Source organism: Canis lupus, chromosome 1, assembly GCF_003254725.2.
Source record: "Canis lupus dingo isolate Sandy chromosome 1, ASM325472v2, whole genome shotgun sequence".
NCBI classification, from domain to species: Eukaryota; Metazoa; Chordata; class Mammalia; order Carnivora; family Canidae; genus Canis; species Canis lupus.
The window spans coordinates 88,734,196-88,756,361 of NC_064243.1; the positions used below are offsets into that span (position 1 = coordinate 88,734,196).

At 42.0% G+C, this 22,166-nt stretch overlaps 1 protein-coding gene across 4 annotated transcripts in view; it reads right to left on the reverse strand.

Annotated features, from left to right (window-relative positions):
• Positions 1–22,166, reverse strand: part of PIP5K1B (phosphatidylinositol-4-phosphate 5-kinase type 1 beta) — a 300,641-nt gene that overhangs the window by 244,263 nt on the left and 34,212 nt on the right. Inside the window, exons 1-2 of one of the 4 annotated variants that reach the window (XM_025423371.3) lie at positions 16,489–16,590; positions 16,171–16,323 (exon numbers count right to left, since the gene is read on the reverse strand). The exons of 2 other annotated variants lie outside the window; for them this stretch is intronic. The gene's annotated coding sequence lies outside the window, so the exon portion shown is untranslated. Of the gene's footprint in view, positions 1–16,170; positions 16,324–16,488; positions 16,591–22,166 lie in introns of those variants that run through there. One more of the 4 variants, XM_025423373.3, reaches the window with a different exon arrangement.

Below are 22,166 nucleotides of genomic sequence, written 5' to 3' on the forward strand. Positions count from 1 at the left end.
TACGTAGACTGCAGAGCAGCCATTATACATTTTTAGAAATCTATTTCTTACACAAATGTGTCACGCTGACAAAATGAGAATACCAGCAATTCACAAATTCTTCGCATTAAATTTCTAATTCAGGCTCTCCCACCACCCCCTTTTTTTGGCTTTGGTAATGGATCAGCTATAAGTTTTTAGAACTAATATTATACCACAGCGGGAGATATGCTGATCTGTCAAACAGGGTTCTTAAAAAATATTTATGTACAATATCACGTGGCCAAAGTCCCTTAAAAAAAAATCCCTGCAATCTGGCCTTAAGATTCAGACACCTCTGTCTCCAAGCTATTCTTTCTGCACAACAGGGGAGAGTCTACACTGGTAATATCGCCATGTGTGTCAGATGCCTGATCAAAGGTGTCCAAGCAAAATCTACACCGTGGCTCAGAAAAAAAGGAGTATTTTGTTCAGGTGACCCTAAGCCTCCCAGAGGTCATGCAGGATAATCTCAGCTTTGCTTCTCAGGCTCTCTGAGGACACCTGGCTCAGTCATTGTCTCAGGATGGTGGTGGACTGTGCAGAGGTCATGCCCTGGGATGACTCCTCAGGACGCTGGCCATCTGTAAGGCTGCACGGATCATTACTCCCTCCAGATTCCCACAGCCCAACCATCCTGTTTGTTTACTCATTTATTTTATTTATTTTTTTTTTTAATTTTTATTTATTTATAATAGTCACAGAGAGAAAGAGAGAGAGAGAGAGAGAGAGAGAGGCAGAGACATAGGCAGAGGGAGAAGCAGGCTCCATGCACCGGGAGCCCAACGTGGGATTCGATCCCGGGTCTCCAGGATCGCGCCCTGGGCCAAAGGCAGGCACCAAACCGCTGCGCCACCCAGGGATCCCTACTCATTTATTTTAAAATTTTATTTATTTATTTATTCATGAGAGACACAGAGAAAGGCAGAGACAGAGGCAGAGGGAGAAGCAGGCTCCCTGTGGGGAGCCCGATGTGGGACTCGAACTCGGGATCCAGGGATCACACCCTGAGAGGAAGGCAGTTGCGCAACCACTGAGCCACCCAGGTGCCCCTTGTTTTCTTGATTAAATGCTCTACATGGAAAAACAAGCAAGGAAAAACACATGTGATTACAACCTCTAGATGAAAGGACCTGTATTTACAGTATGATAGCAATTACACAGACGAAGGAAAAACTATTGTAAATGCCAACAATGCTTATCTCTCTTAGTAGGATTAAATTCCTTACGCTTTTCAATATTTTTCACATTTTTCAGGGAGAAACTTGAATTACTTATACAGGCCACTTTTCCTTTTTTGTGTTTTTGTGTGTTTAAAAATAAAAGGGGTCCATATTACTAAGGTACTTGAATATATTTTGAATTAGCATGCTCCTTTGACATCAGCATATAGTACATTTTGCAAACTGCTGGTGACATCATTAAACAGATGTATACTCCCAAAAGTGCTTTCAAAAATCCCACTACAAATCCAAAAAATAAGATCCATATGAAAACCAAAAATAGTATCTTTAGAAAAGCAGTCTCTAAAGACACCATAAAACTAACATTTGTGTTTTTTTTAATTTGTTTCTTTGAAGTAGGAGTGAAACTCATCTGTTGAATGACACTGTGCTTATAAGGTCTTAATAATCCTGCATAAAAAAATGAAGGCTTTATGTTACATGAATTTTTGACCTGCCTTTTTTTTTTTAATTTCATTTATTTATTCATAAGACACACAGGGAGGCAGAGACACAGGCAGAGGGAGAAGCAGGCTCCCTGTAGGGAGCCTGATGTGGGATTCGATTCCAGGACCCCGGGATCACACCCTGAGCCAAAGGCAGATGCTTAACCACTGAGCTACCCAGGAGCCCTTGACCTGCCCTTCTAATTTGAGTAGAAGATACTCCAAATTATGTCTTACAGATTTTTAACAGTTCAGAAGTGCATAGAGTACAAGTACAAATCACTTAGAATCTAAAATAAAAGGTATTTACATATAAGACTGATATGTCGCCATTTAGTCACAGAACTCCAGGGAAATATAGTTACCATTTCCAGAGTTTAACTGTTATACATTGAGAAGGCCACACACCAATAACTTATTAACTGTACCTTATTTGGAGAATAAAGAGCCCAGAATTGCCAAGGTACTGTATGTAGGAGGAAAACCACAAATCATGTGTGATGGCAAAACACTAGTGATACTCCCTTTCAAGTCAGAAACTAGACAAGCATGCCTATCGCCTCTGTTATCTAAATATTTTTCTACAAGTATCAGCCAAAGTAGTACAAAATTATAAATAATGGAAACTAGAACATACAATTAACATTATTTGGAAATAAGATAATCAACCCACTTAAATCCAGTAGTATCACCAGAAGAAAAAAATCACAGCCAAAACATAAAAAAATCAATAGTTTCCTTAATTTGTAGAAATAACCAGCTAGAAATATAATGGGAGCAAAATTCACATTTATAAAGGAAAAAAAGATACCAAACAAACAGGAAGACATTTAAAAAGAAGTATAGAGAACCAGCTAAAGAAACCCATGTAACTTTACTGTGGGAAACAAATGAAGAATTATGGAAGATCACAATTTCCCCAAATTAATTCAGAGATGTAATCCAGAGGTGCCTGAGTGGCTCAGTAGTTGAGCATCTGCCTTCAGTTTGGGTCGTAATCCCAGGGTCCTGGGATCTAGTTCTGCATCTGGCTCCCCATAGGGAGCCTGCTTCTCCCTCTGCCTGTGTCTCTGGCTCTCTCTGGCTCTCAAGGATAAATAAAATCTTTTTAAAAATGTAATTCAGTTACAATTACTACTTCATTGGAAGTTTTCTTTCTGGTAAGATTACTCTAAATTTCCTTTAGAAGACTGTCAAGAATACTCAGTAAATTGGGAGCAAAGAGGATGAGAAACTAGAAATTGCACTACTAGATATATTGCCAGAATGTGTTCTAAAGCTACAGGAACTAAAACTTGTTCTGTTTTTAGCAGTAAAGTGTTTAAGGTTAGTCTAGAATTCAGCACATAATTAATACATTTCAAACAAACACAAACAAGATGAATTATTAAAATCAGGTTGGTCAACTGGCTACTCATTTTGCAAAGGATAAAGTTTGGTCCCCATCTCTCACCTGACCCAGAAATAAATTTCAGATGCAGTAAAATTTAAGTGCGAAAAACGAAACCACCAAAGTACTAGAAGAAAATTACAGTAATATTTATATAATAATGGGGTGGAAAAGACCTGTCTAAGCATGACAGAAGCCAAACTCCCACAGAAAAATGTTAATCAAATTGACAGCATAAAATGTAAATCTTTGAGTCAAGTAAAGCTACTAAAGACCAAACCAAAAGGCAAATTATTTGCAACATATGGCAGAAAGGGAGTTTACAATCTTAACCGATAAAGAGTTCTAGAGAATTAAAAATTCTGCTTTCAAAAACAGGCAAGTGACATAAGACAATTTGGGGGGAAAAATCACACAAATGGCCAAAAATATTCAAACATACCTAAAATCAAATATATGCACATGAATACATGATACATTGTTTCTGATACCAATGTGCCAATAATTTTATAAAGTGAAAATGTCAAATGTTTTCAAATAAGCAGGGAACTAGCCAATCCCACTGCTGGTCTAAATCTAGGTAAATATTAGTTTCCCAGAGAAAAATTTGGCCATGTACATTAAAAAACACTATCATTTCATGAGCCCCCGCTGATCCAGTAATTGCATTTCCAGGAATTTATCCCACAGAAATGACCGGAGATGTTTAAAGCATATTTATAGTACTTATAACAGTTAATGATTAAAATACGTTTCTAAAACTAGTAATCTGTACATATGCTAGGTTTATTAAAAATGTTACAGAAAACTAGTTAGTGACAGAAGTATATACATGCCATCTCAAGTTTTTAAAAAAAAATATTTTAACTTCTATTTTATATATTTATAAATATTTTATATTTACATAAATATTTCTATTTTAGAGATCTTTATAAATTTTTAGATATTTATATAACATATAACATATATTATATATGTAACATATATATAAATATTTTTAAGTAAACTCTAAACCCAACATGTGGATTGAACTCACAATCCCAAGATCAAGTCCCATACTCCATCAACTAAGCCAGCCTGGTGCCACCCATCTTGTTTTTAAGAAGTAGATTCTAAAGCAGTTTGTTCCTTATGACTCTTTAAGAAGATGTGCAAGTGAACGCAAATGAGAAGACTGAAGGATATATACCAAAATTATTAAAATTAGTTATTCTGAATTGTGAGACTGATTTTTACCTTATGTACATTTTCTAAATTTTCTACATAAGTGATGTATTCCTTTTCTACTAATAAGTTTATAGTTTTTAGGCAAAGCAGATTTATGGCCGATTTTCCTGGGAGAAGACTTAATGAAGAGATAAGAGGAACCAGCAGATTGGAAGTTTCATTATGGCATTACATTAACCATTATGCTCAGACGCTGGATTTTATTTTTATTGAATCTTTACTGCCTATATTTTCTCCTGCTGCCTGCTCTCCTTGGGTAGTTTCTGTTTTTTAAAAATTGTTTTTTTTTTTCCTTTGTTTTCACTACAACAAAATAAAACAAAACCAAAAAACCTACCTTGTTTACTTTGGACACCATTGGTATCCTCATTTTTATGGTCCCTTGCTCAAGATCCTGCTTCTTACAATGCCCCTTTCAAACCTTCTAGTGTCAACCAATCATACTTTGTTATACTGAGAACCTAAAGGATAGTAGAATCAGAATCCTTGTCCAAACTCCAGATCTGACCCTTTCCCACTCTTTCCATGGCCATATTCATTCCTTCTGTATCCTTTCTCAACCATGGTCATAAAAACAGTAGGAGGAGTAGTTCGGATTTATACCCAGAACCTGCAATACCCCCTCACCTTTAAACCAGCTCAGAACCAACTCACCAGTTGATCACTGAGTAAGCAGGGGGAATCAAAAAGAGCCTCAGAAGGACACCTAGTCCAATCTCTGGCCCCTACACAAAGTACTACTCCTCCCAATTGATAGGTGAGCTAGCAGAAACTCCGAGAGCCAGCTGAAACACATGGTGAAACAGTAGCAAAAAAAGAGGAAGGGAACATGGGTTTTATGGTCCTAGAAAGAGGATTTTCTACAAACATCAGGTTGCCAGAATCTTGAGAGAGAGAGAGGAGAAAAAAAGGAAACCAAATCATATCCCAATGGCAATGATAGAATGAATTACCTACAGATGTTTTCATAAATATGAAGTTGAGACACTACACCCAGGAGCAGAGGGATTGCAAATCGGTGCTGCAACTTTGGAAAACAGTATGGAAGTTCTTCAAAATATTAAAAATAATTGCAGTAAGATTTAGTAATTCAACCTCTGGGAATATACCTGAAGGAAATGAAAACAGTATGTCCAAGAGGCATCTGCACCCCATGTTCACAGCAACATTATTTACAACAGCCAAGTGTGGAAACAATCTAAGTGTCCATCAACGAATCAGTGGACAAAGATGCAGTACATACACACACACACACACACACACAGAGTTCCATTCTGCCATAAAAAGAAGAAATTCTGCCATTTAAGATAATACAGGTGGACCTTGAGGCATTATACTAAGTGCAATAAGTCAAATACTGTATGATCTCATTTATATGTGGAATCTAGAAAGAGAAAAACCAAAATCACAGAAAAAGAGATCTGATCTGTGTTTACCAGAGGTGGGATGTGGGGGAAGGAGAACTGGATGCAGGTGGTCCAATGGTACACACACTTCTTGATACAAGATAAATACTGGGGAGGTAATGCAACACGTGATGACTATAGCTAACACTGCCAAATGGTATATTTGAAAGTTGTTAAGAGAGTATTTACTAAGTAAATACTAAATATTTACTAAGTATTACAAGAAAAAGACCATTTCTTTTTGGAAAAGCCAATTTTTTTCTTTTGTCTGTATCTGTATGAGATGATGAATATTAACCAAACTTATTGCTGTAATCATTTCACGATATACATAAGTTAAATAATTACACTGCACACCTTAAACTTGTACAAGCTGCTGTATGTCAACTGGATCTCAATAAGACTAGGGAAGAAAAACACAATACCCTGGTCTGGCCACTAACTATATGAGTGACCCAACCTCCCTGGGTCCAGGTTACTCAACTTAGAGCAAGCTGAACTTCAAGATCACTATGATGGCACAGCTCAACTCCACTTCCACTAACACGTTACATTCTCAAGTTGCAGCAACACAGAAAAAAAAAATCATACATTCAATTCAATCCCCATTTATTGAGCAGCTACTACGGGTGAGATACTATGATGGATACTGTGGGGATGCAGCTTTGGCTTCTAGCTATATAACCAGTACAGCAGGACTGAATTTTATAAACAAGCAAACAGGCACCACACATTGCATATCTGAAACATTAAACTTTTAATACATTTATAAAGCTAAAGAGAAGTTAGTCCATATGAACTGCCCTATTTTTTTATTATTTAAAGATTTCATTTTTTTTGAGAGAGAGAGAGCGCACAAGAGAGGGATAGTGGAAGAGAATCCTCAGGCAGACTCCCAGCTGAGCTCAGAGCCAGACGTGGGGCTTGATCCCACAACCCTGAGATCATGACTGGAGCTGAAACCAAAAATGGGATGCTTAACTAACTGAGCCACCTGGGTGCCACCTAGGCCCTATTCTTTTGCAACTGTTTTCAAGAGTAGACAAGGAGATGGGGGATCTGGGCTTCAGTTCTTGCACGGTCAGAAATGCATTTTTATTAATTTTTAAAATATTTTATTTATTTAGCTATTGAGAGAGAGAGAGCACATGAGTGGGGAGGGAGCAGAGGGAGAGAGAGAGGCAATCTCAAGCAGACTCTGCACTGAGCACAGAGACCCATTCAGGGCTTGATCCCATAACCTTGAGATCACAACCTGAGTGGAATCAAGAGTTAGATGCTCAACTGACTGAACCACCCAGGCGTCCCCCAGAAATTCATTTTTTAAAAAACTGATTAAGGTGAAATTTACATAACATAAAACCAATCATTTTAAAGCGAATAATTCAGTGGCACTTAGTACCTTCACAGTGTGGTGGTCACCACCTCCATGACCTCTAGGGTTTTTTTTTTTTTTTTTTTTGGCAGTGCAGCAGTGCATCCCAGGTATGTTCTATTCCTGGTCCTTATTATTTCCCAAACCTTTGAGTCCCTGAGGACCACCGAAGTTATTCAGCATCACTGGGCAACTAGTTCTACTCCATCATCTAATAAATGCCTCTCCAAGCATCTACCAGTGAGGTGAATAGCCATACTATTACCCACAAAAGTCAATCAAAGGAACCATCCATGGTAACTAATTCATCACATTTTTAATAGCTGGACTTTTATTACCTGAATTATATACTGCCTCTACTCAATTCAATCTCCCTTTATGAAAGTTTGCACAGAGTATTCAGTATGTCCAGCTCACAGGCTCTCTACGTAGATTCACCTTTTGCAAACAGGATTTATTAAAGCAATGTTTGCACATATCTAAAGCAGACAATTACAATTACCATGAATACGTATATACTACATTAGAAATTTTCTACACTGCAATCGGAAAATTGGACTACCAGTATTTCTGAGGATTTACTATACTCCAGACACAAATCTAAGTGCTTTGATGCGTTATTTCATTTAATCTCTACAAAGGTCATAAGGAGGGTGGGGCTTGGAGACATTAAGTGACTTGCTCGAAGTCATCCACTATATACGTAGAGAGCCAGAATTAAAAAGATAATCTATTTGACGTAAGTAACAGTGCTCTGAGGTGCTAGGCACACTCTTTCCCCAAGACTGCACTGACAGTAATTATCCCTGAACCATTCCCATGAAGAATTCCCACGGCAGTTGGGATAAACCAAAGCCACAGGGCTTAACCCTCTGAGACACTCCCAGACAATACCATGGAGAAGGAGCAGAGGTTTAGGGCTCTCGAGAGACTCAGGTATTCAAATCGTACATCATAAGCAGAGATGCATTAGCAAACAATGGTTTCAATCCACAAAGGCATTTTCATCCATCCCTATGAAAATATTAAAAAGTGTTCCCACCCTATTCAAGATTGCATCTTGTCCCCAGTGCCAATCCAGCGCTCCCAACCCCCCCCCACCCTAGGCTACTTCTTTGCCTAAGTTCTTACCACTCTCCAATACGCTATACCATTTACTTACTCATCATGCATATTATTATTATTCTGGGCTAGAATGCAAGCTCATTGAGAACAGGGAATCTTTGTTTTATTCACTGCCATGCCTGCAGTGCTTAGACACACAATGGCTCAAACCACAGTTGGAGCACATTCCTCTTCCTTACAAAAGTAGATGATGGTATCTATTCAGAACGCTTTCTAACATTTCACCAAAAACTGCTAAACGCTGCTAAATATTTCACACATGTGAATAGAGACATTGACACATCTATAAGTGAATTCTGCAGCTACGTCACTGAGGAGAAAGCTGTAATTACAGAATAATAGAACGATCACTGACAGATGGAAGGGGGTTTTCTTGTTATTACAGCTCATCGAGGGGATTATATGAAGAGTTCAGTGAGTTAGCACGGCTGACAGGCAGTCCAAGCATGCAAGCCGAGCCATGATTCCTCAATTTTTAGGCACAGTGTTGGGAAGCAGTGGGGCGGAAAGGGCAGGTAACGAAAGAAGGGTGTTTAATTTCAAATACTGAGTTTCATCATACAAGGTAGGATATGGAAAAAGTTTTAAAACCCCATTATTTCTATAATGGAACTACTAAAAAGGATGTGATAAATTAGTACAGTAGAACATGGGATAATGATGGTTTTCATGTATTCAACACTTTCCTAGGTACGAGGCACTATTTTGAGGTCTTTGTGTATATTATATGGTGTGAATATCTTCGCAACCACCCTGTGATGTAGGGATTATTATTATTTCAGAGATAATGAGACTGAGGCTCAGAGGTTGTTCAATGTACTTGGGAACACAGAGCCTTGCAGTGATATTGCTGGGATCAAACCTAGGTTAGTGGTTCTCAGCAGAGCGTTATTTTGTTCCCTAGGTGGTATCTGGCAATGTCTAGAGACTTTGATTTTTTGTTATCCCAACTGGAGGGAAGGTGCTACTGGCATCTAGTTGGGTAGGCATGCTTCAAAACATCCTACAGTACAAAGGACAGCCTCCACAACAAAGAAGTATCTGGCCCAGGATGTCAACCATGATGAGGCTGAGATGTAGCTCTAGAGCTATAACTTCTAATTGCTGTATGCAAAGTTTGAGAAACACCATCTTTGACCCAAGGACAGAAGGAAGGATACCTAAGTACAACATGCCAGTTAAATATAGCTATAAGTAAGCTGATAAAAGAAGTACATTTTTTAAAGATTTTATTTATTTATTTTTGAGAGACAAAGAGAGACAGAGAGAGACAGGCAGAGACATAGGCAGAGGGGGAATCAGGCTCCATGCAGGGAGCCCGACATGGGACTCGATCCCAGCTCTCCAGGATCATGCCCTGGGCGAAGGCAGGCACCAAACCGCTGAGCCACCCAGGGATCCCCAAGAAGTACATTCGTTTCCTGAGAATACTGCAACACATCACAGCACATTTGGTGGGGTCAAACTACACAAATGTATTCCTTCATACCTCTGGACTCCAGAAATCCAAAACCAGTAATACTGTGCTGAAATCAAAGTGTCAGCTGGGCCATACTCCCTCCGAGGGGTAGAGCTCTATAGGAGAATCCATCCCTTGCTTCTTTCAGTTTCTGGTTACTTCCAGCACTGACACTCCTTGGCTGGTGGCCGCATCATTTCACTCTCTACTTCCATCTTCACATGACCTTTTCCTCTTTGTGTCTATGTACCATCTGTGCTGTGTCTCTATGTGTAATCTCCCCTGCCTCTCATATTAGGAACATTGTGATGCTATGTAGGGCCCATATGGATAGCCCAGGAGAATCTGCTTGTCTCAAAATCCTTCAATGAGTCACCTCTGCAAAGACTCTTTTATTCAAATAAGGTAACACAGGTTCCAAGGATTAGGACATGGATATTTTTGGAGAGCGATTTTTCAGCTCACCACAAGCAGATAACATCACTTCCATGTACCCAAGAGGGAATTTCAAGTCATGTGCCCAAGGACAAATGGCTAACAAGTGGTGGAGGCAGGATCTGAACCCAGCTGTGTTCACCTAGAAGCCCATTCTCTTTGTATCACGTCACCTACAAAAGCTGAAGAACAGGTCTTAAACCAGCAGGTCCCAACCTCTGAGTCGGGACCAATGTGAGGAAACTAAAAATCCGCATGTGTTTTAAGCAGTGCCAGAAGTTTCTGGAAAGCACAAATTTCCATGCTGTGAGAGTCTTGTGAATATTTGCATCCATTTATTTTCTTGACATAATCTCATGAACATTTCTTGTCCCCAAGGAGGTATCTTATTATCTGAAGAATTACTTATAGCCCTTGAATAAAATGGCCTATGTAACATAATATAGAAGTAATATGCAACAGATTACAGCTTTAACTGCACACAAATTTTTCGGATTTGTACATTATGGACCAAAGTTCCAAGCGTACTGAGAAAGGAAGGTATTGCCAAGGAAGAGAAGGATATGGTAGGTCTATGGGTGGGGTCAGGGCCAGACTTTTCAAAACCCCAGGAATTTCTGACATTAAAAATACTGAGTATGCAGCCATAAAAAGAAAGGAAGTACTGACACCTGCTACCACATGGATAAGCCTTGACAACATAAGCTAAGCAAAAGAAGCCTGACACCGAAGGACACATATTGTGTGATTCCATTTCTATGAAATATCCAGAGCAGTTAAATCCATAGAAACAAAAAGCAGATTAGTTGCCTAGGGCTACGGGGAGTAGGTACCAGGGAGTGAGTATTTAGTGACAGGTGGTTTCATTTTGGGGAGATGGAAATGCTTCCGAACTAGATGGTGGTGGTTGCCTCTCTTTTTTCACTTTGAAACGGTGAATCTGAAGTCATGTGAATTTCACTTCAATAAAAATAAGAATAAATAAATGGAGGCCTCCATGCTAAGCAAACTCCAGAGTGGACAACCCACTGTTTGACAATGTAATAATATTAAATCATATTCTGGTTTGCACCCTAGAGTAGTAGTTACCTGGCCGAGAAACCAGGATTTATTTTTATTTATTATTTTTTTAATTTCAAGAATTTTTTATTTTATTTCATTTTAGGATTTATTTCATTCAACCCTGGTTCTACTCCTCTACTTGTTGGACTTTGACAAAGGAGGCTTCAAGAACTGGAATCTAAGCATGCCAAATTCCCTTTATAATTTTTGTTATTCAACTACGAAATACTTGCTGTTAAAAAAAAAAAAGAAGTTACCATCAGGCCAACATTTACAGTCAAGTGATACCCTGAGTGAAAATGTCAGGGATCCCTGGGTGGCTCAGCAGTTTAGCGTCTGCCTTCGGCCCAGGCCTGATCCTGGAGTCCCGGAATCGAGTTCCACATCGGCCTCCCTGCACAGAGTCTGCTTCTCCCTCTGCCTATGTCTCTGCCTCTCTCTCTGTGTCTCTCATGAATAAATAAAAACAAATATTAAAAAAAAAAAAAAACTTCATCTCCCACTCTCCTAAAATAAGGAGCCAGTTGCATTTTCCTATAAAAGAGCCCAATGAGCTAATAAAACCAAAGTGCTCAGTTAACTCTGGAGCACGTTTCAAATGTGAGGCATCACTCTTAATATAAAGTGATAACCATCAGGAAGCCAGCATAAAGTGCTCCATTGCACGGTGTACTGTGAAGACACAGCAATAATCGATAACCAATGAGAGTAGTGGTCTATTACTGTATAATCAACACATGGTAATTACATAACCAACTGTCAACAGCTGCAGTTTCAATTTGATAATAACTAGATAGGACACACCAGAAGAATGTGCACACAAGAGATAAGGTTCTCCCCTCCTGAAGCAAGTCTCTGTGTATGTCGGGGAGGCTGGACTGCCCCGATGGGTCTTGCAGGGAGTAAATAACGCTTGTCAAAGGAAGAATGTTAGGTTCCTGGGACTTGGGGCTGGGGTAAGGACACTCTGTCAAGTAACGGGGGCAAAAAGGAGAGCTAAGGCAACTGCTGAGCCTAGTTCAAGCCCAACACCTTCCTTCAAAACCCAGCCTCTACTTCTCCCCTGGGAAGGAAGATCTTCTCATTGGGGCTGAAATTCCAGCTGTGTAGGCCAAGGACTGCAATGGACTGCTTGCTTAGCTGCTGCATCTGCAAGAAAAATGCTCTTGCTCTGCACCATGCAAGATGGGTTCTGGGCTTTTCATTACAAACCAAGGCGGAGCTGCTGTGGCCTCTACACAATTCGGAAGCGGCGCATCAGGCCAGAGTCCTGCTCTGAGGCCAGAGAACAGCTGTGACAACAGGGACAGCAGGGGAGACCGAAGAGGACAAGCTTGCCCTGGCAGCACTGAGCTCTGGGCCATGCTTGCCATTAACTCCTTCAGGGAGCCCACACCTAACTACTTCCCCTTGCATGCTTATCTGTAAAATGGGGTGATGGTCCCACTGTGCTGATCTCAAAAACAAAGATCATGCTGGAAGATGGTGAGGATGAATGAAAGTGAAGGGGATGGGTAATGATGACCAGAAAAGTATACAGTGGAAGTGAAGGCTCCTATCCACACTGCCTAAACTGTGCTGAGCGTCCCATGCAACCATGCCCCCAGACGCTGAGAGTTAACATGAAAGAAGAGACATGTTTGGGAAATCAGAGCTTAAACAAAGCTGATTTTTTTTAGGGTTCATTTATTCATGAGAGACACAGAAAGAGGCAGAGACGCTGACAGAGGGAGAAGCAGGTTCCCTCCAGGGAGCCTGATGTGGGACTTGATCCCAGGACCCTGGGATCATGCCCTGAGCTAAAGGCAGATGCTCAACCACTGAGCCACCCAGGTGTCCCCAAAGCTGACTTTTTAATTCATGCCTTTATTCATTTATTCAACAAACACTGGGAGGGTATGAATAAGGTATGCATTGCTGAATATAGCAGACATGGACTTTTCCGCCATGGGGCTTACAACTGAATGGGACAGAAAGATACTTAATAGTTTGTCTGATTTGTATTTTGAAAAGATATCTTCTTTAATATGTGCTATGAAGGAAATAAAGAGGAGAGGATGCAGTGGCAGAGACTTAAGGGGTAATCTACTTTGATGGGGAAGAGGTAAGAAAGGGCAGCAACATTTAAGAATCCCGAAGGCTCAGGGGGAGCCAACATGGCAAAGAAGCCACAAGGAGCTGGCAGCGAGCTTCCAGCAGGGAGAGATGGTGTGAGCACAGGCCCTGCAGCAGGAAGGTCAGGTGAGGAAGAGGTGAGAGCAAAGCGGGCAGGAGGCCTGGAAGCCTTTTTTATGCCGTGTAGCTTGTGAACCTCCCAGAGGATAAGCATTGCTTCCCAAAAAAGTATTCTAGGATGTTAATATGGACGTTGTCAACTAAGCCACTAAGATAAGATTAGATATCTGATTCCAAGATGAAGTGCCAGGCCTAGATACAGTTCCTCAAGAACATAGCTCAAAACCAAGTGCACTGATCTTGACCTCACTCACAGTGAGAATGCAAATGTATGAGGCTTCTGGTGGCTAAAAGGAGGGATGATTAAACCAAGTCATCTGCAGTCTGGCCCTAGAAGGGAGGATTAGGGAAGAGGTGGGAGTCCCTGCCTTCCCCTCTCCAGCCCAGTGAGGAGTTTCAGGGGGAACTAGATGGAGAGCTGGAGATTCCTATGATATGGGAGACACCACCTTGCTGGTGTCTGCCTGAGAAATCTAAAGCTGGAGGTGGCTGGCTGAATGCTGAGGGACAAGCCAGAGTATGCAACACCTACACTGGGATTACCTGCAATTCCCCCAAGTTTGTGGAGACAAAGGTTGCCATGGCCCAGACATGGATCATGCCAAGAGCATATATATGGGGCTCTATCTGGCTCTGCCAACCAAGGGCCAAGTGGACAGCAGTGGAACCCAGCAGACAGGAGAACAAATGGACCAGTGAGCTTTCCAGAGACTAAGAAAGGAGTAGCAACAAGACTAGAGAAAGAGTGTACAGTAGCCAAACCAAGGTGACTGCAGGTAAGAGGGCCCCAGAGACAGGGTGAGCAGATCTCTCTGAAGAACCCATGAAAGGGCTCCCTAAGAGCAAGATCCAATTCTAAAAACCCACAACACAAAAACAGCTCTACTTTGATCCTGCCTGCCAATAAAAATGTTCCTAGGCTCCATCCTGTCCTTCCCACCCCTCCTTAACCCAGAAGCAACAGCTACTGAGCAAGCAAGAGAGAGGATGTCCAGCCATAGACCCTCCTCCCTGTAAGAGCCTGGGGGGGGGGGGCAGTTATAAATGTAAATGAAGTTGGGAACTTCAAATATTACATGGTACTAGACATTTTAAGTATTTGGCAAATTAAAATGAGACTCTTTGTAATATAAGAGCAATCAGAAGAGTAACATGATAGGTTTTCATCCAGAAACAAGGAAAATGCCTTCTGGCCAAATAACTCTTCATGGGAGAGTAGGTGATGAGCTCAGGTTGTGTTCTGATAGCATCCTAGAAAGTCTATTTGTCTGAAGCAGATGACACATAAAACTTCCTCATGGTAGCACATTTCATGGAAAATACAGTAAAAATGAGGTCCATCATGCCTGGGCTGGAACACTGACACCACCACGGTTCCCAGGTTCACCTCCATTCCTCATCGAGCCAAGCAGAGCCTTCAGCATCTGTAGTAACTGAGACTACTGACCTCCTGCCCACACCAAACATTCTCATCTCCTGTACCCTCCCCTCCTCTTCTAGAAACACAAACGTGGTGGTTCAGGAAGGGATCCCCACCAGGATCCACCACCACGCTCAGCTCTGATCCTCATGAACCAGGCCCCAACAGAGTTTCCAATTTCAAGTCTCATGAGTGTTGTCCTCAGGTGTCATCCTAATAGGATTCCTTCCATGGGGATCCAGCTGAGAAGCCCAGAGCCTCAACTCACACCCAGCAGGGAACCCCAGGACACCAAGCACAAGATGAGGCCTAAGTCCCTGCATTCATGCCCCTTTTGCCATATCATGAAAAGCACATCTTAGAGTGCAGAGCAGTCAAACCCAAGACAGAACTCCTCCTCGGTCAACTGGCATTGTGGTAGAGCCAATGTGCAAAAGTCAACAACTGTTGCAGTGTTATATTTCTGTGGGTTTTTGCCAATCAACGCATACTGGCTGAGTCTTTACGTTATTGGAAATAATGCTCACCAACATCTCTACCAGGAGAAAACAGATTTTTCTTCACATCTAAGACTTACTCTTATGAGCACACATTTAAAGCCTAGATCGTTCTAAAAGATGTTTCTGGGCCTCTGTCTATTAAGGTTTTAAGTTCCCCAAAGGCAAGGGACTATCTCATCTACTTCTGTGCTCCCTGCAGCCTGGCATGGAATCTGGTATAGGAGGGTTCAAAAGTCCCATGGCTAGTAAGTAAATGAACAAATGAATGGATATCCTGGCCCATGTTTTAAGCTAGACTCATGTGAATACTGTAGTATATTGTTTATTTTTAAAAGAGAGGCCTGCTATTCATCATTGTTGACTACACCATTCTATTCCCTACAGATGATTAATAGTAGGTTTTTTAAAATCTTCTAACTGAATACTTCGGTGTCATTTTATATAAAGGTTTTTTTCCTCAGGATATTCTTTGATAGTCTGAGACCATGTCAATGGCCTACTCACTCCCCGCTCAGAAAGATTGAAAAGCTCCATTGTGCCACATGATTCCACGTACAACAATCAATGTTTCAAGTCTCTCAAAGCAAGTAACATAGATATGTTTAAAAGAACTTTCAGGACAGCCCGGGTGGCTCAGTGGTTTAGCGCTACCTTCAGCCCAGGGCGTGATCCTTGAGTCCCGGGATCAGGTCCCACATCGGGCTCCCTGCATGGGGCCTGCTTCTCCCTCTGCCTGTGTCTCTGCCTCTCTCTCTCTCTCTCTCTCTCTCTCTCCTTCCCTCTCTGTGTGTCTCTCATGAATAAATACAATCTTTAAAAAATAAAAAAAAAAAATAAAAGAACTTTCACCTCTCTTGTGGAAGGACCTTTGGGGGTGAAGCAGAGAGAAGGCAGGTTAGCTAGCACAGGGTTGGGAGGCATCAGGCACCAAAGAAGAGAGGTCACAAGATTTGGAGCTGGACGGGTCTGCAGTCATGTGTTGGCTCTGCTGGGCTTCTTCATCTGTAAAATGGAGGGGATGATACCTATCTCAAACAATCATTGTGAGGAGGACCAGGGAACATGTGGAGGCTCTGAGCAAAGGACCTGCCACATAAGGGTGGCAGTTTCACTCAACAGTACTTTTCTTACTGTTGTCTACACATAAAACAAGTGACATACACCTACCTGCATATATAAGGATGAGTTCATATACGGGTGGTTCAACAACTCAAAAGGAGTAGAGATCCACGGGCTCAACTCTTTGGAACTTGGAATGCCTCTTCCCATAGAAACAATGCTACAAATCACAGAATTTTAGAACTGGAAGGAGCCTCTTAGGGCATCTGTGAAAGTTCCCACTCAATGGACTATTTCCTACTATGACACTGCCCGGTGTACACAAGCCAGCCAAAACCATATAACCCGTAACATCGCTGAAACACTACATGCAAACAAAAAAACAGAAAGTGATTTTAAAATAGTCACCATTCATCTTCACAAGTCCTTTTAACCTGAACTAGATGATCTTCCAGCTTTGAAATTCACTAATGTAGGAAATGGGGAGACATACATTTCTGACTTCTTATAACCTACCCTGCCCTTCCTCACACCCAGCAACTGCCACATAACACTTCCAGTTACTACACGATAAGAGCTTTATCTGCAGCATGAGCAAAATGCCACAGGCCCACGGAGGACGGGGAGATACATGGGGGATGGGAGGAGGGGTCAGAGGCAGCAAGAGGCCAGGTGGTACAGGGCAGAAAAAGGCGAGGCTTGATTATCCAGTTTCCCTCTATCAACCCTTTGCCCAGCATCAGCCCTGCTGAACCTGGCTGTGCACAAACAAAATTATCTGTGAAAGTCATGTGAGACACTGCTGGATCACAAGCACTGTCACCACCACTCGGACCCCTGGCTATGTCCACCTGCATCCCTTTGCAGTGGACAGCAAGAAGGCACAAGGTGCCCTGGCGTCTTCCTCACGCTTAATTCTTTGGAATGGCAAAGGCTGGCTATTTGTACTCACACAGGATGTTCACAAACCCAGGGTGTTTAGCTTGGAGAGTGCCTATAATGCGGTCTCCAATATAGAAAATTCAAGAGAAACTGCAGAATGACCCAGGCAATCTAGTTGTACATAAAAGCTCACAGCACTGCTTAGACAACATGAGATAATATTTGTGGTATGACAGTAAAAGGAACAAAAATCACTTTACGCAAATGTACATATGGTATGATCCCACATCTCTGTGATGTGCATGGACACACGATGTTTTACCCATTCTTACATATATATCTGGCTTTTTAAAAAATTTTTATTTATTTATGATAGTCACACAGAGAGAGAGAGAGAGGCAGAGACATAGGCAGAGGGAGAAGCAGGCTCCATGCACTGGGAGCCCGACATGGGATTCGATCCCGGGTCTCCAGGATCACGCCCTGGGCCAAAGGCAGGCGCCAAACCGCTGCGCCACCCAGGGATCCCTATATCTGGCTTTTTAAAGAAGTTTATATTTATTTATTTGAGGGAAAGAGAGACAGAGCACAAGATGGTGGGGGAGGGTGTGCAGAGAGGGAGAGGGAGAAGCAGACTGCTTGCTGAGCAAGGAGCCCAACATGGGGCTCTATCCCAGGACCCTGAGATCATGACCTGAGGCAAAATCAGACACTCAATCGACTGAGCCACCCAGGTGCCCCTCTTACATATGTCTGTTTAGGATAAAGACTGGAAGGAAATACTTTAACATATGAATAAAGATTTTGTCTATGTGATGGAAATACAGGCTATATATTTTTTCTTTTTAAGTCTGGTGAAATGGGCAAGTAATTGTAATAATGAGAGGTGAAATGGAATTTAGGAATACTGATTAGATATTGTAAAGATACTGTCTTTAGAAATGGCCTAATTTCATATTTTTCCTAGTTCCTCCCAATTACGTAGGTAAAACACCTCTGGACCCTCGGATGACTTCCGAACCTAAAGGCTTACAACTAGTAGACAACTTAGCCAAACCATGGCTTGAACTCAGACCTGGCAACATTTATGGCCTGTGCCACTCCTGTGATATCACAGTGCCCTAGAGTCAGGACAAATGAACTTCACAAGGAAATACTCCATAAGGAAAGAGCAAGTCTTACTGCGCACACTTACACTTCTTACTAAATAAATATTTGCCTGTCATTATATCATAGTTTTATGACATGCAAAAAAGTCCGTTGCTAAAGGAGCTCCAGTGACTTTGTCACAGCTACTGAACCTGCGTCCAGGTTACAAAGTTTTACACCTGCATTACGCAGAAGCCCAACTCCAGAGATTGTCAGGGTGAAACTTGCCTGGGTGGCTCAGTGGTTAAATGTCTGCCTTTGGCTTGGGTTGCGATCCCAGGGTCCTGAGATTGAGTCCCGCATCGGGCTCCCCAGAGGGAGCCTGCTTCTCCCTCTGTCTGTGTCTCTGCCTCTCTCTTTCTCTCTGTGTCTCTTATGAATAAATAAAATCTTAAAAAAAAAGAAGGGATCTCCAACTGTAAGCTAGGCATCTCTGTGGCTAAAGAGAAGAAATGGGCTATTCTGTCTTCTACTGTTGCTATCTCCACACATTAACAGCCATTTAACTTCCATTCCATGGCATCACGCTAGATGAGAGCTATTTAACATTTACCCAGCCCCAAAACATGTATACAAAGTAGACAGACTGCCAACCGTCCTTAGAAGCACAAATACCATAAAGGCTTTAAGTAGTCCCCTATTTGTAAACATGGAACTTGTTAGGGGGGAAAAAAAGCCATCATCTCAATCTGACAAAAGGATCAGTTCCAAAATCTCTCACTTCTTAAGGAAGGAAATTCAGACATTTGATGCATACAGGTGCACGGAGCAGCCTCCGGCCACACAGGAGTGGCTTCCTGTTTCACTCTGCTTATCTCAGGCTGGCTGGGCTTGAAGAGCTTTCTAGGCAAGGGGTGAGGAGGCGGCCTCCAAGGACACAGGAGCAGGGAGGGACTGGCCACAGGTGGCAAGTTAAAGACGTTTTTTTCAGATAAGCACAGAGACTCCCCTGGATCACAGCCATAAGCAGGGAGCTCATTTCCCGCCCCTGGGCTAACATGGAGCATAATACACGAAACCAAGATATACTTAGAGCAGGTGGACAGAGAGCGAGCAGGAGCCTGGACAATGCATCGGTCGCCCTGCCACCCGGGCTCAGCAGTAATTAGCTGAGACTTAGAACCTGAAGTTAGCTGCAAAGCCCGGAGCATGCATAGGCAGGGCAGGGCTGGGAGTGTCTGAGATGAGCTGCGAAAATGCAAAACTGCTGACCCCAGGAAGAACTCAAGGCAGATGAAGCCCAAAGGAGAAATTTAGGCAAGAGCTGGCTGACAAGTACAGCAACCAGAGAGATCCTCAGATGGTACAACAGTCCTCCCACCAAAACGATTTTGGGATTGAGGGAAGCCGTAGGAGGCGGCTGAAAAGTACAGGTTTACATGTAAGTAAGTGCGGAATTCCACGACATTTTAAGGGTTTCAGGGAAGAAGGTAATGTGCTAAAGTGGCCTCTCTCCTTGGCTTTTTCAGTCAAAAGTTGCCCAAGATGAAACAAAGAACCATATCCACGCAGCCTTCCATCACGGACCTCAACTCTGAGAATTTAATCTAAGTAAATAAGATGAGGGGTGCCTGGGTGGCTCAGATGGTTGAGTGTCTCTCTTCAGTTCAGGTCACCATCCTGGGGTCCTGAGATCGAGTCCTGCCTTGGGTTCCCTGCTCAGCACGGGAACCAGCTTCTCCCTCTCTCTCTTCCTCTCCCATCTGCTCATGCTTGCTCTCTCATTCTCTCTTAAATAAATAAATAAAATCTTAAAAAAAATAGTAAATAAGATCCAAGAAGCAGAACACTAGGTTGTATGAAGTTGTACATTATATTCCATAAAAGCAAAAACACAAATACTAGATCCTGTCTGATGACTAACAATAGGGAAAAATTTGACAAGGCAAGGGTAAGTTAAGGCACATGAAATATGCTCAGCCCTTTTTGAATGGATAACATGAAGATATAAATAGGGAAAATAAAATGTGAAGTTTAAAGTTCAAAATTAAGTGTTCACTATGGATACAACTAGATTAAAATGGCGGTGCCTGGGATAGAGCTGAGGAAGAGTCAGTGATCAAGAGCCAATGTTGACCAGGATGGTCCAGGGTAGCATGATGGAGGATGCAGGGGCTGACAGCAAGGCCCCCTTTGGTAAAACCAGGGAGAACTTTCTGGACTGGTCATAAAGAGGCTCCATCTCATTCTGAAATCCGAAGGGGTGGGCTGGAACCCTAAGCAAGAACAGGTGTTGGTCTTGGTTGGCTGATCACAAGGGGCTCAAGTGCACGGCTTAATTAACCTTGGATTAAAGGGAAAATAAGTGGTCTAAGAGGACCCTGAAGGGAGCAGTTCTGAAAGAACCTGCAGATTAAAAGAAATTCGCCAAGGGCCTGAAATGGTCTGTTTAACCCAGAAAAATCTAGAAGGCTCTATTTCATCTAGAAATGTGGCCAACTAACTGAGGAGCAGGAGGACAAACTTGTAAGTGCCTGATGAGAACATGAGAGCGGGCAATGGGGCAGTGATTAACTCCATGACTTTCTGTCCCCAACTTTCAGATAAGAAAACTCACACCCAGAACGGCGATGCCAACTGCTTGCCTAGGATGACAACCAGTTAGCTCATGGCAGTGCCAGAGGTATCACCCAGATCTTTTCCTTTCATTTTAGCAATTTTTACATTATTCCATGCTCTCACGTCGACCATATGTAGCACCTGGCATTCTCCCACCATACAGGAATTAAACCTGAAATAACTATTCTCACTAGATAAATATTATTGCTTTTATTTTTAACTGGGGGAAAGCAACCTTAGTTTTTAAACATTCTCATTTTTTCTGTTAAACGTATGGTTTGGGCTCATTTTCATAGCTGGCAAATATTTACTTCATCACGTGAATATTTATTCTATAGGTTTGGCTAGCCTGTGGAACTTGGTGTCATCAACCACATAAAATATAGGATTTTTAAGATTTCCATCCAAATCCTATGGGACTGTCTTATATGGAGACCAGACTAAACTCTGAAGCCTTGCCACTGGGAACTTCTTTCCAAGCTGTCACTCAATCATGAACTGCACTATAGCACATGAAAAGACTCAGCTGTGAATGTCCTGGATTGTTCTCCCATCCTCCAACTGCTATTATGTGCATAAGGAGACATGTGAGAGGTCTTTGTCGAATGCTTCTAGGTCTCTAGCTCTCTCTTCCTCTACCAATCTAGGACGCTTATCTAAAAAGGCAATGTGATGAATGGGTGACTAGACATTAGGAAATTTATGCTGGTTTCTAGGGATTGATGCAATCTCTTCTATGGGTTTTAAATCACTTACATGATGGGAATTTGGAATTTTTGCAAGGGAACATTGCATATACTGAAGTGTCAGGAGTTCAACTCTTTCAAAGGTTGAACAGAACAACATTTGTATGTGTCTGGTCTTCTGGAACCTCTCTCCCTCTCCAAGATTTATTCAACGGTCACTGGCAGTGCCTCAAAGGTGGTATCTGCTAATTCCTTCAACACCCTTAGATAGGGCCAAGAATGTCCTAGAGATGTGAACTCCTTCAAGTTACATACATGTTCTTTCCTTGTCTTCTACATCCCTCTTAATCCTTTTTCATTTTTTAAAAAAGATTTTATTTATTTATTCATGAGACATGGAGAGACAGAGGCAGAGGAAGAAACAGGCTCCCTGTGGGGAGCCCAATGTGGGACTTGATCTCAGGACCCCAGGTTCACAACCTGGTCCAAAGGCAGGCACTCAACCACAGA